The sequence below is a fragment of the Lathamus discolor genome, chromosome 8 (assembly GCF_037157495.1).
Source record: "Lathamus discolor isolate bLatDis1 chromosome 8, bLatDis1.hap1, whole genome shotgun sequence".
Classification (NCBI taxonomy): domain Eukaryota; kingdom Metazoa; phylum Chordata; class Aves; order Psittaciformes; family Psittacidae; genus Lathamus; species Lathamus discolor.
The window spans coordinates 2,654,996-2,668,509 of NC_088891.1; the positions used below are offsets into that span (position 1 = coordinate 2,654,996).

The 13,514-nt window shown below is 39.0% G+C and overlaps 1 protein-coding gene and 1 long non-coding RNA gene across 2 annotated transcripts in view; both read right to left on the reverse strand.

Moving 5' to 3' along the window:
- MAP2K1 (mitogen-activated protein kinase kinase 1) overlaps positions 1–13,514 on the reverse strand; it is a 33,567-nt gene that overhangs the window by 18,467 nt on the left and 1,586 nt on the right. The window lies entirely within an intron of this gene.
- On the reverse strand, positions 9,252–12,542 carry LOC136018745 (uncharacterized). Its single transcript, XR_010614555.1, has 2 exons — positions 12,431–12,542; positions 9,252–12,343 (listed from the first exon to the last, which is right to left on the reverse strand). It is a non-coding gene; the product is annotated as an uncharacterized LOC136018745 (long non-coding RNA).

The window sequence follows — 13,514 nt, forward strand, 5'->3', positions numbered from 1 at the left end:
CACAGCCACTGGAAACAGAAATTGGTTTAACAGGGGAAAAGAAACAGACCAAAGGTTTTAAGCTCACTTTTTTTTCATTGAAATCTAAGTTTAACATCATTAGGCAATACAAAATAGTAATACAAAACTTTAAACAGAAGCTAAATTTGGGACTACAGAAATGAGTTCAGTTTCTCACGAAGATTCTTTACTTAACAGCTTCACGTCAGATGTTACGGACACCCTTCATTCCAATAACACAGCATCTTAAAAGCTCACTTAAAAATTCCCTGCTCCCAACTGCAATAATAACGTGCTGCAAGAAAAAGTATTAACCAGCAAATATCTGGTTTGCTTAGCTAAATTTAATGCTATGTTCCCAGAGAATACAGTGTTGCTATGATGAAGGACTTGAACAGAACCTACTTCTTCAGAGCCTGAACTATTTTCCATTAAAGATATAAAATCCACTAATAATCAAGAAAACTATTTCTATTCATCACTTCATAAAATGTCCTCTTTCAAATCACGCTGTACGAAGAGACGTTCTCTGCATGCCCAGTAAGGTGCTGGTCACTTGAGATGGTAAGATTGATTCTCCAAGAAGGAAGGACAAATAAGCCTGAGACTCAACAGAAAAAGGGAATTAGAGGATGAAACCCTCAACTCATTCACTGGAGAGCCTGCACTTCCAGGCAGGATAACAATCTTGGTTTGACTGTAGGAAGGTTTAATCAAGGCAAATAAAAATGATATAAATATTCACAGCTCTTCCTTACTACACAATCACTCTGAAAGTTTATGCGGTGACGCACTCCTACTTCATTTATCAGTTTAAGTATGTCAGACAGGATGCAATTGTCAACCTAACTTAGGGTGATTAACGCTTAGAAAAGTTAAGTAGAGGAAATGGAAAGAGACCTTTGATGTTAAGGGGAATTCTGTTTGACATTTTAACTGTCCAAGCATAAGATTATCAGGCAACACTTGGAGCAGGTTTCACAAAACACTCACCCTGGGCACTGCTGCTCAAGACCATAAAACAGTCTCATACAGTAAATGTGGATGTACCTATTCTACTGTAGTCACACTAGATTAACTGTCTCTTATCTTAGTGCAAAAATAATTTCATTCAGATGCAGATACTTCATCTTCAGGCTATGCTACACAGAGAAACACACTCTTGTTTCTGTACTCATACCATGCTTTACACAAGTATAATCATACTGGAATATAATCATACAACTAATATCCTAGAATATTCACCAAGAGAAATCTCCCTGCATAGATAAGCCTGGCTTATAGGAACATTAAAATCATTCTGACTTACAAACTCTGTTTAAAGATAACCATTAAGAAAGATGCTTTTGAAATCCAGTTTCTAAAATGCAAACCAGAAAGCAAAATCGCCAGAATTCCAAGCTCTAATAGCAAAACCTTCATTACATGCAGCGATGAGTAAGACAATGAGAGCAATTAGGCTTTAGGATGTCACTTGGATTTTTCAGGACCAAGTCTGTAACCGTAAAGCAAATTAATCTGAAGATACTAACGCGACAAATGCCTTTTAAGAATTACTAATCAGAATATAACTAGAAGTAACATCTCCAGTTAGTTTTATGATAATTGAATGACACATCAGGACAGAATAGAGGTCTTTATCATTCCGGTCCTTTGCTTAAAGCACTAAATATTAATTTCTTTAAAATGTAAACAGATAAATAATTAAAGAGTATCTGTGTCATCAGAATTGGTGGTGGCAATCGACACTCAGTGTTTTAGAAGGCAGGACTCCAGTTTCAGTTTTTAACTTCAACTACTGTAAGATTACTATCCCCCGGCAAGTAACTATGAGGACCCTCACCATATAAAAGCATCACAGCCAAGGTGCAGTGCAAAGCACACACAGGAACAGGTGGCTACTTAAATCATTGCATATGAAGTATTATAAATGAAACTAAACTGACACACACAAAATAAAGAGGGAAAGCTCAAGTCAGTTCACCACTGATCTTTACAGTCTCTTCCAGCCCAAACCATTTATGATTTTATGATCACTAAGACACGAAAACATTAAGGAAGCTTTGCTAGCTAAAAGTAGCAGCACACTGGTGCGCTAATGTCTGCCTCCAGAAGGAGCACTAGTAGTGACTTAATCTTATATAAAACTTTTATTCAGAGACAAAAAGATTCCTATTAAAATTCATCACCATTACCTGCTGCAGTCTTGGAGTTGTTTTTTTTTCTTCACTGTCAGAGCACTCTGCCTCTGCCAGAGTTCCATCAAATCACCTCAATGCTTCACTGCTCCAAGCACTACTCTAAAGCAATAGGTTATCATTTAATTTATTGCTATCTGTTTTAAAGCCAAGCACATACTAAACATACTGCACTAGGGAAAGAATTCCAGCTTTCATAATGTGACCATCTGAATGAAGCCACAAGGAGGTCAGTGCTGGTTTCTCCATTCATTAAGGACACACTGTAATTTCACAGAGCACTATCTGTAAATATGTTCTTACTCAGGCAGCAGAAATGGGTAAAAATGCTCTAGAGCCAGCAGACAACACCACTGCACAAAGTGTAGTATCTTAGATGCTGGACTTCAGATACCAAGATCTCCCTCTTCTAGACTAGGCTGGAAGTTAGAATATACACCCAGGGCAAGATTTTGGGGGAGTTGGCTGTTGGTTTCCAAGAGCAGGCACAGGTGGTGCAGAGGGTCTCCACTCACTCTTTATCAGGTATGATCCTTCCTGTTGAGTCAACATTACTTCTTCCTTTTTGTACTCAAAGTATTGCTGACAGTGCAATGTCCTCCTCCCAGTTATGTGACACTTCCATAACCTCAGAAGTTTAAAACAAATGCAGACCAGAATTAAGAGAGCAGCCTCTTACAAGATGCACACAAGCACACCCCACCTCCCCACACAAAAACCACTCTCTGCTGTGTGTGAAGGAATTTCACCTCTATTAATATCAATTTTGGCTTCACAAAAATCCCCATTTTAGAGGCCAGAAGACAACTGCAACCTGACATCCTGAGGGGACCCACAGCCACCCCTTCCACAGCCGGCTTTTGTTACATCCCAAAGGTGAGAAAGGCTTTCTCAAAAGAATCGCAGCATGGGATACTGGGAGCTTTTCAGACTCAGTGCCACCTCACCTGTATCGAAGCTCACCTAAGACCTTCCGAATGGGCTCACCCACCCCAGTATCTCACCTCCTGAGAATGGCAAAAAGCAGATGTTTAGAAAAAGAAAATTGGGTGACAACAACCAAAGAAAAAGCACAGCAACACCTCTAGCTGCTACTAGATGAAATGTTCTGTCCTCTGCTTCCCAGAGATGCACATGTCCATTCAGGAGTCTGCTGATAAGACCAAGATGTGTCACAAATGCCATCACTTCATCAGGTTACCAGGTCACTTTTTGAGCCTGTCATACTGTTCCCTTAATGGATGGTTGAAGGTATTTTCAGACTTTCCTTTTCAAGACTGACCCCCCCCACTTATATCCACTGCAAACATGCATATTATGTACAGGTGAGAATCACAGGGAGATACTCATGTGTTAGTTACTGAGCAAACCTGGTTTTCCAGCACACAGTTTGGGCAGGGAAGGGCAGCACAGTCTGCAGAGGACTCTTACCTTGTACACAAAGATGGGCAAAAGGCAAGAAGAGACCTCTCAGTTCATGATTTAGGGAGCAGCCACCCCAGCACTTGAAGTAAGAACTCCTGGAAGAGATATATTACCTTCTCAGAGCATACTAGCTCTCTCTGAACCAGTAATGAGGAGAGAAATGCTGCCATTAGCTTGCTAGTACTTAATGTTAGAACAAAACCAGAAAAATAAATCCTTATTCTTAACTCATATTAATAACTCCCCAAATGCTTGAGAATTTAATTCACATGAGTGATAAGTTAATCATATACTCAACCCTAAAAGCTACATTAAAGCTGTACTCAACCCTGAAGTCTACTTTAGAGGGAAGAGAAAAAGATGGTAGAGGAAGAAAGTCTGACAGAGTCTTCAGCAGTAATTTGTCAAATAGTTGTTCAAAGTTATTACTATCAGTTTTGCAAGCTGAACAATTAGCATGAGTGAAAGCATCAAGAAGTACGCTCAGTTTCAGATCTCCTGTCACATGAGGATACAGGCTTGGGGGTTGTTTTCCAGAACAGTGACAGTAATGCTTTCCCCAAGCCTACACAGCTGTCAGTTTAGAGAAGAAAGTAGGCAGTTCACTACATAATTTCCATGAACAACCTCAATCAGGGAGCTGAAATAAAGCATTAGGAACATGAAGACATTCTGTGGTTTTGAAAAGACAGACTACTATTTCATGTGACTGTGCCAAATCCAATAAGGCTATTTTCTATTTAGCTTTTCCTTTAGCAAAGAAGAGTTCACAGAGTAACATGGAAGATAGAAGCGATTACAGTAGGCTCACAGCTTACTGCACAGGTGTCTATATCTGGGCTAACTCCAGTAGACTCATAAAACCTGCAGCTAAAACAACAATGCAACAAGATTCAAACTCATTATAATTGAAAAGGAGTCTTGCTTTGGAAAAATACAGTATTCCCCAGTTGCTGCTTATTTTCAATCCTTGCAGCATGTTAGAGGTCCTTCGTAAGCTGTCTCTGCCTTTAGGTGAGTATATGATTGCCCAATACACTTGCACACTTCTAGCATGAATTTTAACATCTGAAAATGCTGTTCCACTTTCACAACACAACAGACATAGCAGGGGGTATACTGAAGTTTAATAAAGCCAGCGAAAAAAATAACCCAGTAAGAGGCAATTTGATTAAAATCTATTTCTTAGTAAAAGGTATGTAAACCAAAACTATCAGAAAGGTATTGTTCTGTCAAAGGCGGTATCTTGCCAAACTAATTCAATGTAAGAATTCTCATTTGTCTAAAGCTCAGTCACGCATTTGAAAGAAGAAAATCCGAGCTAGGACTTTAAGTCTCCAGCTTAGTCTCCAACCAACAAGACAATATGAACAATTCCTCATCAGCTGAGCTGCTGAGCAGGAATCTGTGCTTAAAGCTTCCCCCCTCTTTTGCCTTAGCAAAAAAGCATTTAAAATCCCATTAAACATCTTGACTAATTTTTTGCTAAATAACCTAAAGCATGCCCAATATCATCTGAAGACAGAATTCACTGAAGAGAGCAAAACCACAAAAGCGAGCAGCGGCACAACCAGACAGATACTGGATTCCTGCCCTGGAAGCCTCTTCCTGCCAGATGTTTGGCAGCTGTTCCCAGCCAGCACTCAGGCTCACAGCCCTTTATCCTGGATGGTGGCAGGAGCTGCCAGCAAGGCTCAGCCACCCTTTCACATGGTTAGCTCTGTGGTTAAACAATGCAGCTGGTGGTTTGGGGGTTTTGTGCTCAGTTATAAAGGCTTCCTCAGGACTTACTGTAGCATTGAATTCAAAGTCTTCCACAAACTTGGCTGTCTCAAATTAAGAAATTCAAGAGCTAAACCTCCAGAACTAGAAATCCAAGTTCTTGGTCTCCCTTTCATATCTGCACACCTATCACTGATCTTTCCCAGCCAGCACTACACACAACCAGAACAAATGAACCATAAGATAATTAACAGCTCCTTATGGACAGAAAAAATAACTTAGTTATTGGATATTTAGAACATAAACCCAGAAGATAGATAGAAGTTATAAAATTCTCATCATGCACTGACACATGTATTTACACAAGTCCTGCTTTTCCATTGTTTTGCCTCTGAACTAAGAGTTAAATGCAATGACAAAAACAAGGGATAAAAATGTGCAGGACTAATGGTAACACTATCCTCACAACTCCCTTATGTGGTAGCAACACAGCCTCTGAGAGACACTACAATAATACAAAAGATGAAGTTACAGTATCGGTTTACAAGGCTTATGGAAAAGCCAGGATTAGAATTGAAACAACTCTGTGCAGGAGTGGAGCAAGTAGCACAGAAGCACAAGAAATTGCCAGAATGTGGAGATGAAAACAAACAAATTACCAAAATCCCCAAACATAACCGGGATTCAGTGGATGGAAGGTTTAGCTCCTTGCCTGTACTTTAAATGGAAGGATTGTGTAACACAGCACTTGTCAGCGTAGCCACTTAGTGGAATAAATTACTAATTTTTACTTAATACATGCATAGGCTGTACCAATACATATAGAAATATTCACACATCTACATACATCTATATTCAGATTGAATGTTAAACATGCATTCTGTGACTGTTGTATTTGCCTGCATTAAATCTGCTGACTCATTTTTCCACCACATCAGAGAAAAGGTTCTAGAAAAGCACAGGACAATGCTGAGTTGTACAAAATACCCCAAGGAAGAAGAGCTGCCAGGAAGTTCCAACAGTTTGCTTTAAAACCCCGTAAGTAGACTTTTAAGAAGATACTTGTTCGTCCAAAGCATCACACACACACTGTTGGAGTATCTGTCCTAGTTCTCAGGCTGTAAAATCATCTGCTTCCAATTTTCATCAGGCAATCACAGAATGGTTTGGGTCGGAAGGGACCTTAAAGCTCATTCAGTCCCAACCCCCTGCCATGGGCAGGGACAGCTTCCACTAGAGCAGGTTGCTCCAAGCCCCTGTGTCCAGCCTGGCCTTGAACACTGCCAGGGATGGGGCAGCCACAGCTTCTCTGGGCAACTTCTTGCTCCTTTAGCCCGTGCCACCCCAGAACAGATACCACTTACTACTTCCTTCTGCTGGGGTGACTAAACCCTGATGAAAACCACATCCCCAGCTGTCAGTAAACAGAAGTTGTGCTGGAATTCACTCTCCTCTTCTTCAGACAAGACTCAGGATGACAACAGCTTCTCAACAGATGTTTGCAAAGAGCCACCAAGCAGTGAATTAGTCTTTTCCTAGCTGTTCAATTCCTCTGAGCGCCAACTGGCACAATGCTGTGCTCATTCCTTCCAAAGTATAACCAAGATTTTGCTTAAGTAACATTGAACATAGAGCAAAACAGAAATCAGCCAATTCCTAATTAATAGCAACACATCCTAAGTCTTCACAAAAAAAAAAACAACCAAAAAAAAAAATAATGCATTGCTTCCTTTAAGAAGCATAAATTTAAGTCTTCAGAAGAAAAAACCTGATCCCCAAAAATTCAGCAAGCTGGAAACTGATGCTGCTTCCTCAGAGACATTTGTGTGTTCTGGCAGTAGAATCTATACACTTCATAAAGCTCAGTCAATCCCCAGGGCAGTGATGGGAGAACAAAGGCAGCTGTAAAAAGGGTAACACAGGCGATGTGGGGGAAAAGCCTTCTTACTGGAACATTTCAAACTAAATCATTTAAAGGGAACATCTAGGCTCCACACATAAAACAAAATTCCTTCCTCAGTTCATTTCAGAGCATTTTTCCTGTATACATTAAAATATTTCCTCTGTATCCACCCAAATGATGGGCTGATGTATTTTATGTCTCTTGTAAATTCCCCACAGCTTTCATGTTGGGTGTTTTTAAGCTACTGCTAAAGCAAAGACCCAGTAGCACTGTTATACCAAATAAATAATTACACTACATATGCGGTTTACCTAGTCCCTTTCAATCTTTTTTTAAGCCTTATTTGGTGCAGGTAACACTGGAAGGTATTCTAGGTAACACCGTAATGTGTTACTCTTGAGAGAGAGACCTGAAACCACCCGATTAAAAGATGGGCTGCTCAAATTGTAATAATTACTGAATTTCAACAACTCAGTGGTACCTCTTGGACTCCGAGTCTGCTGTCATTGGGTTTTTGCCAAAGCAGGTGGCTCTGCCCCATTCCGTCCCTAGCTATTCATTCCTAAATAACCAATTCAGGTAACAGATCCATTAAAAATTAACCTGAATACTGCAAGTTTTCAGCCAGATTATTTCCCTCATTTAGCTCATCATGTGGCTCCATCAATGCTGCTGTGAGTGCAAGAGGATAGAATTTGGGCTTCTTTGCTGGGTAAATTGTCAGTCAGATGAGCACACACATCTGACCCTCTGAAAGAGTAGATACAAGAAAAGCATCAGGGAGACATGGGCACAGCAACGAAAGGAGCGGACTTTAGAAGAAGCAGGATCTTCAGATGCTTACTTGTGAAAGCACACCTTTGTAACTCTACCTGCAGCACCAGTGCTGTAAAGGATATGAAAGGGAAAGTGGCTGTATCGGTATGACAGCCTGCACTTCCCTCAGCTTTCATCTCACTGGAGCACAAATACATTTATTTTTTACACCCAGTTTTTATTTAACTCTCAAAAACTGATTTAGGCTTTTTGCAGTACATATGCCTGCACTGCTGTCATTACACTTAAATACAAGCATAAGAACATCACAAGACTTGGTATTTACTGTCATCTTGGTATTAAGTGCCTTAAAATCTCTCCTACACCCATAACTGTAAAGTAAAAGCTGCCCAGCAAGAAAAGACAGCAGAGGTCACTTTGCCACTTGTGTTAATTTCTGTACTACTTGTATATACTTAACTGTAAATCTTTTCAGCACAAACATCCAGAAACAATGTTAAGTGCTAAGTAAGAAGTTATTTTCCACCACTGTAACAGATCACATGTTCTATTAGCTTCTAAGAATTATTAAAATTCTATTTGTAATTCAATGAAAGACTAGGCCAGACCCATGCACATTTAAAGAGAATGCTCTGAATATGCCTTAATCCAAAACTGGAAAATTTCGTTTCTGAATTTCTTTTCTTAAAACTATTTACAAGCTTGCAGTAATTCCACATTCGTATTCAATGCAGCTGCAATCTGGCCAGGTCAGTCATAAAATTCCAGGACCTAATCTTCCAGAACACTACACAAGGGTGCAAAGCTCCCCTGAAGTCAAACGAATTCCACAGAGGGGCTTGGCCCTCCTCAGAGACTTTGTGGTTTTAAAAACAATGGAAAAAAACCTCCAGAATAAATTCAGAAGTGACCCAGCATGCATCAAAGCGAGCAGCTCTGAAAATCTTCCTTCTATTTCTCCTAAACTCACATCCAAGAAAATTGACCAAAAGAAATTATTCCACAAAGGACAAATCCTCTTGGAAGGTCTACTGGGAAACAGCCCACTGGTTATGCTGTTCCCCCCACTCCATTTTACAGTACAAACTTAAAAACAAGGAAAAAAAAAAACCCCAAAACACAACCCACACTACAGATGATGGGAGATAATCTGCCTTTTTACTCCTACAAACCCCAAAGTGAAGTTTCCTTGAGAAAGATACTGAAAACATTAAAATTGCAAGATGCAGAGTAAAGAAGCAACCATTTATTTTCCAAATTGTAATATAAGGTGGAGTTCAAACCAGTTTTGCATAATTTCCAAGTCCTTCATTGACTATCAAATACAGGCAGCTGTACTCAGAGGTCATCCAGCTCTTCAGGGGCTTCTTTAAATGCAATTTAAACAGAATAAAAACCAGTCCAAGCAGAAATAAAAAGAAAAAAGTTAGCAAATTAAAACTGCAGCTGTTAACCTGTGACTGGAACTTGCCAGTCACCCATTTCTACAATATTACTCTCCGGTCTGAACAGTTCTAAGGCACACATGCACTGTAATTAAGATAGTTTAAAGAAAGAAAAAAAAACAGAACTGTTCAGGATGGGCTAAGCACCACCAGTGGCAGCAGCATCGTGCCTGATGACCTGTTTCCAGTCACCATCATCTCTGGACTTACTTTCATACCATGCCTTTAAAAAAACAATATGCTTCCTAAGAAGAGCATGGCCATGGGTCTTTAGCAGCTTAAATTCCTCTCCAAGACTTGTCTGTTCACAGCATATTAAAGGAAGATGCAAATTCTATTGTCCACTTTTGTGTTTACATTTCCATCTAATTTAACACAAGCCAGAATTCATCTGTCATACTGTCCTTAGTCCTCCCGATCAAGAATATAATCCTACTTTGCTCATTTTACATTGCATTACAGCTATATCACGTCTGAGATGTGCTTGTCCCTGTCCTCCCAGTACAGAGATCACAGTTTAGGCTTGGTTTGGAAGATACTAGCTGTTGCTAAAACACATACACAGTTTGTATATTTAGGAATTCTTTAAACAGATGACTGTAAGACATTTCAGCCCCAACCACCTCTGCAATGTCAACACTTTACACAACACACAGTCAGTGGCACTTAATTTGAAAACATGGTTTTCATTTTTGTATTTAATCAAGGTCCCAAGTTCTTCTGGAAGGTTCAAGTTGCAATACCAGAGACAGGGAAGTTGCCTTTACTCAGTGAAAGTAAAGAGTAAGCCTTTAGAGAAGGTAGTTTGTAGACATACCCAAATGTAACTGATGTACAGAAAAGGCAATCAGAAAGTCTCTTCTGTAATCAGAAGTTTGAAGCAGTGACAACCATTAATGCATATTGGTAACTGCAGCAGTAATCCTTCCGCAAGAGACAAGTTAACTAAAAAACTAATTCTAATGCTCATTGGATTGTTGTGCTCAGGGACAAAATGTATTGACTATTTCATTTTTTCTAGTAAGCACTTTTAAAATAGGCTGTGAATACAGACTTCATTATATGCCAAGACATTCTATTTCATTAAACATAATGTAGGATCTCAAGGCATAGGTTTAATCAATTTTTCCTGTACATATACTTTTGGACATGGGCATTTTAACTAATAAATTTTAATGCACTTCCCTGAGACCAGCACACTTCAAAGCTCACTACGTAACGTCACCTATACATAATAGGTTTTGAGGAATGCAAGTAGTGATTTTTCCTTGAAATATATTATGGGGCTGTAACATAGAAATATGTAACTATAGGTGCACTTTGTGCCATCTCAAAAAACTTAATGTAACAATTGTATTTAGTATTTGTTTTGAATTTAAAATAACAAACATTGTGATCTCATTTAATATCTAAGTATATGTAATTGCTATGTACAGCAAGCTATAAAACTAGTTATCCTTTATCTTCACCAGCATTTTATATTAAAGCAACTTCCTCATAAATATGATCCTTCCCTCTGCTTTTCTGTAAAGATGCAATTAGAAAATAATACGAAGCAACCTTCTTTTCATGTGAACAAGCCTCTTACTGTAACACAGAAAGTGGCATTATTTTGAAACCCACCCTCCGGCTTCTCTGCAGAGCTTCTACTTCATGTTCTAGGTCTAGTTTGGATTTAGAGACTAATGACTGTAAGACATTCAAAGGGATAGGGAGTCAAAAGTCTGAAAGGAACAGAAAGTAGAAATTTTGTTCTTGTTTCTTTTAAGTCCTAAGACTGTAACTACCCCAGCACAGTCAGTCAGAAGAGAAGTATTGCTTTAACATTTTCTTCCAGGTTTGTCTGGTGTTCACCCTGTTTTCTCTGCAAAATCTTTGTGCAAGTCTTAACTGTGCAGCTCCAAAAGTGCCAGAATAAAATTAAACCTGCAACTGGCCAGTGTCATCTTGGTTTCATTCTGATGATCTGAAGCAACACAAAGCTCAAGAACAGCAGCACAGGTTCCACTCTCCCTGCACAACTGCTTCTCAGCAGGAAGTGTCAAAAGCAGAAGTGAAGCTTTGGAAAAATCTTTTTGTAAGCTCTGTCTATTGTGCAGCAGGGTAGCTGGGAATTTGGAAGGCCCTAGAGAGAACCACAGCATCCTGCACAAATAATTAAAATAATCACTACAAATAAAAACTGCTGTCAGAGAAAAACATTTTGAAATTGTCATTAAAACAGCCAGTATAAATATATGTAAATTGCAAGTACCCTAACTCTCCTTCACACTACCTGGCCAGGGGAAAGTAAAAAAGCAGGAAGGTAAAACACAAAAGAAAAAAAAAAAAAGTAAGTCATGTAAGCGAGAACCAGGCCTCATCTGCATACTTCAAGCCCTACACCTCGTGCTATAAGCTTTTTCTTACTCTAGTCAAAGAGTTCCCATCACCAAATAAGGATGAAAACAGAGGACAAGATAAAACGGAAACCAGGACATCCTGAATCATCCAGCCCCTTCTTTCATTTCCTTTCTTTCCCCTTCCTTTCTGCCAGGAAGTCCAAGTATCACATGTACTCATTCCTAGAAGTATTAAGCTTCAATATTTTAAAACCAGCAGGACATTCTGGGAGTCAAATACCCATCATAATATGTTGCAGAACCTTCCACCTCTGCATTTTGTAGATTCCAACATCCAATTACTGATGGCCAATATGTATCTGTTTGATTTTGCGCCAGCATTGCCTTTAGGCCTAAATAACTTCCTTCCTTCTGGATATTTAGGTCCTCCATGCATTTACAGACAGCAATCATATAACCTCACTGAATCTTCATTTCACTTTAGCCGAGTAATTTGAGCTCTTTTCATTCTCTATCAAGAGGTTCTCATCTCTGAAAAAGAAGAGGGAAGAATCTGAGATTATTTGCAAAGTGACAGATTTGTATATGGTGAAAGTAAATAAGTAACTGGAGACTCACATGGCCAAAATTCCATTACACCAGGAGCAGAGCTTCAGAAAGTGTTAATATGGTAGCTCACAGATGCACAGCATACTTGAAATGCCTGACAACGCATACAGGCTGACAAAAACCTCTACTGCTGATCTCAAGCAGTAACCAAAGGCAATGGGGGAAGCACAGAACAGGAGAGAAAGAAAAAAAAACAAAACAAAACAATCTTGTGGATGAAGGAAAAAACCAAAAGTTTTCAATTTAATTCCAAAAACATTTCCAAATTCTGATGCAATTATTCTTTGCTGTTTGAAATTTTCACAATGAGGATTTAATATTAGCAGGATGAGGGGATATTTCCATGATTAATTAATTCTGGCTGTTTATAGGACAACAGGTTGCTGGATTTACTTTCACTAAGCTACTGCTTTTAAAAATACTTGACAGATCTCTAAGCCTGACAAAAGCTGGTTGTAAGGTCTTCTATATATATGAAGGTTGGAACTGGATGATCTTAAGGTCCTTTCCAACCCTAACTATTCTATGATTCCATATATGACAAAGAACAGAAGTCACATGCCAAATAAATCAACATACAAACCAGAAAACTAAGAAAGATAGCTCCCCAGTGTAAACAAGATTCAACACTCCCATGAGTCTCCAAAGGTTTCCCACAAGTAAATGAGTACCAGACACGCAAAAGTAATTCAAAATTAATGACATTTCTTGAGTGAGGTAGTACAATATTTAATATATTACATGTTTGGTGATGAACTTTAGGTACTAAAACCAGCAAGTGACAGGTATCACATTTATTCTATAAAACAAGACTAATATGCAATAGGGATCCCCAAGGAGTAACTCAATGTATCGCCAACTAAGTTGAAGAAAATTAACTGAAAAGTGCTATACAGGCAAATATAGAAATAATATTTCCCCCCTACCAATACAGAACAAAAACTGCATAATATTCAGATCACAATGCCTAGATACAATCAGTAACTCCTGGTAAAGAACAGTTTTCAAACAGCTCATTTCTCAGTTAATCATCAAAAAGAGTTTGCTAGAAGTGTCACAGCTGGAGCTGCTAGATGCTGATTTCTTTTATAAG